This window comes from Echinops telfairi, unplaced genomic scaffold, assembly GCF_000313985.2.
Source record: "Echinops telfairi isolate 266 unplaced genomic scaffold, ASM31398v2 ScPeMD7_7458;HRSCAF=8496, whole genome shotgun sequence".
In the NCBI taxonomy this organism is placed as follows: domain Eukaryota; kingdom Metazoa; phylum Chordata; class Mammalia; order Afrosoricida; family Tenrecidae; genus Echinops; species Echinops telfairi.
In genome coordinates, this window is record NW_022111358.1 from 38,997,314 (window position 1) to 39,001,684 (window position 4,371).

Genomic DNA, 4,371 nt, shown 5'->3' on the forward strand with positions numbered 1-4,371 from the left:
GTCTTTGGATTCTGAGAGAGGCTGGGCCTTAGTCCCACCCTAACAGGCTGCACGAGGCCAGGTTGCTCAGAAACATGATCGGCTTGGGCTTTTCGAGCAATGAAGGGGTAAAAACAAGCAAACAAACGTGTGAATCTGTCACTACGGGTGACAAAGCCCAAGAAAGCCTGCCCTGGCCTTGCTTAGTGGAGGCTCCGTCCCTGCCCCCCCCAAAAAAAACTGCACTTCCTGTCAAAGTGAATTCTGACTGCTCAAAGCAACCCTACGGACTAAGTAGAACCACCCTTGCGGGTTTGCGAGACTGTAAATCCTTACGGGAGCAGAAAGCCTCATCTTTCTCTCAAGGAGCGGCTGGTGGGTTCGAACTTCGGACCTTGTGGCTAGCAGCCCAAGGATTGTAAAATTTAAAAGAGGCTTTGATGCCGTTGGAAGGTGCTCTGCGGTTGGGAGAGGCACAGGTGCCAGCTGTGCCTGGACGCAGCATCCTGGATGTGATGAAACATCTTGAAGTTGGCTCCTTATGGATGTGTCCATGTGTAAGCACAGACAAGCCCGGGCTTCCCTTGCTTGGTGGGTAACCGGCTGTACCAGAGGGCTTCCAAAAGCTGGTGGAAAAATGGAATGACAAGGTAGTGGAATTTCATCACCGACCCTTGGAAGGTTCTTGAGGCTCCAGAACGCTTGGCTGTTACTCTTTCAACCTGTACCTGAAGGGAGTGGAGGCTGGAGATCGGTGAGGCCCTGGACAGGTGGGAAAGGCCAGGACAGGAAGACTGAGGCAGCGGAGGTGCAGATGGGGTGAGCAGCACAGGAGCACAGGGGCTAGGAGAGGGCCCACTGTGTTTGTGGGTGCGAGGGTGCTGCCCCACCAGACTGGCAGGGCCCTGCTGTGAGCTGACTGCTATCACGCCAGCCAGCTGGTGCAGTTGGAGACTTCTTCCTGGGGTGGCTCCTTATCTGGGCAGGACGCTTCATTGCATGTTAGTGCTGTCAAAGAGGAATCCTGCTCCCAGACAGCTCAGCCTGCATCTGGAATGTTCCGGAGCTCTGTGTACTTCAAAAGAAAAAAAAACGCAGAGAACCTCATCTCAGGGAAAACGCCAAAACAAAACAACCCCCGACTCACTGACATTGACTCAATTGTGACTCCGTGCAGCCTCACAGGACTGAGTAGAACTGCCCCTGTGGGTTTCCGAGACTGTAAGTGTTTGTGAGCAGAAAGCTCCATCTCTCTCCTGTGGAGCTGCCGGGGGTTTGGAGCTGTTCACTGTGCCGTTAGCAGCTCAAGGTATAACTCACTCCACCACCAGAGCTTTTCTTGGGGAGGCCTCTGTCAATACCTCAAGCCAGTTGCAAAGGTGGTAAAGAAAAGAAAAGAAAAAATCTTCGATTAAAATCATTTAAAACATGTTGCTTTCAAGAATAGGTACAAACCCACTGTCAGACGTGTAGTGCATTCTGATTCCTTTGAGTAGCACTGCCCCGCAGGGATTCTGGGACTAAAGCTTTATGGGAGGAGACAGCCTCATCTTTCCTCCTGGCGAGCAGTTTGGTGGGTGGTGGTTTTGAACCGGTAGCCTGACGGTTAGTCGTAACACTAACCCACTATGCCACCCGGAGGACTCTTTAGGAATAAATACAGGTCACACTAAACTTGGATGTGGCACGGGCGTGAGTCACAAAATCTGACTGGAAATGTTGGCAGGGGCAGGTTTGGGAATTCAGGCTGAGCTTGGGACTGCTAGCCTTTGCCAGGTCAAGTCAGGCTGACTTTGGACTTGGGGAGCTGCCCCACCTGCCATGCCCCCCAGGACTCAAGGAATAAAAAAACCGGCTCTGCTTCCCGGGCCAGCCCGAAGCGAAAAGCTGTTGCCCCACACCTTGTCCAAACACACACCTATTGTCCTCTGGCCTCACCTTCCTAAGTTCCGGACTCCAAGGCCAAGATGCAAAGTTAAGCCTCCCTGTTAACCCTTTAGGCACATGCACCCCTGCATCTCAAGTTCACTGCGATCCAGCCAGTGGTGATGCACAGAAACCCAGTAGTACAATACAGAGCTGCCTCCTCGGTGGATTTTTAAGACTAAAACTTTATGGGAGCCAAAGACCTGGTCTTTCTCCCTCGGAGCGGCTGTTGGTTTCAAACTGCTGGCCACTGGGGCTCCTGCTAGAGCAGTGGTTCTCAACCTGCCTAATGCTGCGACCCTTTTGTGCAGTTGCTCATGTTGTGGGGACCCCCCATCCATAAAAACCCAAACCCGTTGGCATTGAGTCAGTTCCAACTAATAACGACCCTATAGAGCTGCAGAGTAGAACTGCCCCATAGGCTTGAACTGTCCCATAGCCCATGAGTTGGGCTGCTAACTGCAAGGTCAGCAGTTCAAATCCACCAGCTGCTCCAAGGGACACATCTGAGGCTTTCTACTCCTGTAACACCAAGTCGGAATGGACTCCAGGGCAGTGAGATTTTGAGTTTAGTCTTCACAGGGGCCGACTCCTACCCACAGAGCTACTGGTGGCTTCCAACCACCTCCCTATCGATTAGCAGTCTCGTGCTTAACCATTGCACCACCTGGGCTCTGGGTACCAGGATCACGCAGCACCTAACTCGTGCGAACATCCTTGCCATCCCAGAGCTTATATCCTACATCTGAAGGGTCCGATACTGAAGCACAGTCTCCATTTTCAGAAGGCAACAACCCAAGGAGAGTCTCTGACATTGCACCATACACCTTGATTCTTCACCTGGTCCAAAGCCACATGGGCTGGTAGGCACCACCCCTCCCCACCCCAGGAGCACCCAGCAGCATCTGCCAAGCCGGCACTACTTGGTTCAGGTTTTGAGGAAAGGACACAGGAGGTGAAGCCATTGTACAACAAGGAACCATAGTTTAAGGCTTTGGAAATTGCTAGTAGGAATGACTCTGCAGTTCCCTTTGTCGGGTGACAGGGGTGTTTGCAGCTTCTGGTTTCTCTGGGGCTGGGACTCAAGCAGCAGAGCAAGCTGACAAGGATGCGGGCGTGTCACCATCTCAGGTCAGAGTGGTTTGCTGTCCGCATCAGGGCTGCTGTGGGCTGAGCTGGTACTTCTTCCCCAGCCTCCTCCTCTCTGTTAGCCCTTTACTCCCCAAACCACGGAGCGCGGGTAGTTTTGGGCATTCATTGAGAGCACAGAGATGTTCAGTAACTTGGTCAAGATCACACAGCTATTGGATGTCTAGCAGAATCCAGGATACATTTTTCAGAAAACAGACCAACACTTCCCTAAAATCAACTCTCCAAGAAGACAATTTGTTAAGTTCCTGCGCTTCTATGAATCGAGGCATTTTTTTTTCCTCCTCCGAATTTTGGTTTTACTTAAGCCCCAGTCCCTGGCCTGGCCTGAGCCTCTCAAATATGGACTCCAAGACATTTAATTCAAGTTGGCCAGTCAACTCCAAAGGAGCCCTTGTGGCGTAGTAGGTTACACATTGGGTTGCTAACTACAAGGTCAGTGGTTCAAACCCACCAGCTGCTTCCCAGAAGAAAGATGAGACTGTTCAAGATTTACAGCCTCTGAAAGACACAAGGCCAGGTCTGTCTGTTGCAGTGAGTCAGAATCAACTCAATGGCAGTGAGTGAGTGTGAGTGGACCCCAAATCATGGTGACCCCACTGGTGTCAGAGTAGCCTGTGCGCTGTAGAGCTTTCAATGGCGGGCTTGCCAGGAGGTCACCAAGCCTTTCTTCCGACGTGCCTCCAGGTGGACTCTATTTTAGGACCCTTGGCCCATGAGCCATTTGTACCCGATGAAATCCAAGGGCAAGGATGATTCCCCAAACAGGAAAACTAGTAGATTTCAAGAGACACATTCCCATGCAAAAACAACCAAGGTGAAAATGCAGACTGATATAGGAACCCGCAGATTCACCAGGACCAGGCAAAGTTCTCCTTTCTGTCTTGGTGTGACAGAAAGACGAGATGCTTGAAGGGGGCCTGCCCTGAAGCTTGAATCTGAATCTGAGCTCACCCGAAGACCAACAAACCTCTAGTTTGCAGGGAAGACAGGCCCCATGAGAAGGTCATCAGTTAAGGAGAAAGTTACCCCAAACTTGGAGGTGCCGTGAAAGGACGACTTGCAATCTATTTCAGAAAAGAAGGGCTACTGGAAACCTCCCGGCGTCCAGGCCTGCTCGGACGCGGGTGGAGCCTGGTTCTGGTGGCGGAGTGGGCCGCGTGTTACTTAAGGAGTTGCTGTGAACGGACTCGACTCCATAGGCAACTGCGTTTAAGGAATGCTGGTTACTTTCGCAGCGGGCACCAAGGGGATCGATTGTACTTCTACTCAGGAAATATTTTAGAGGACAGTACAGACCTACGGTTTCAAAAGAGG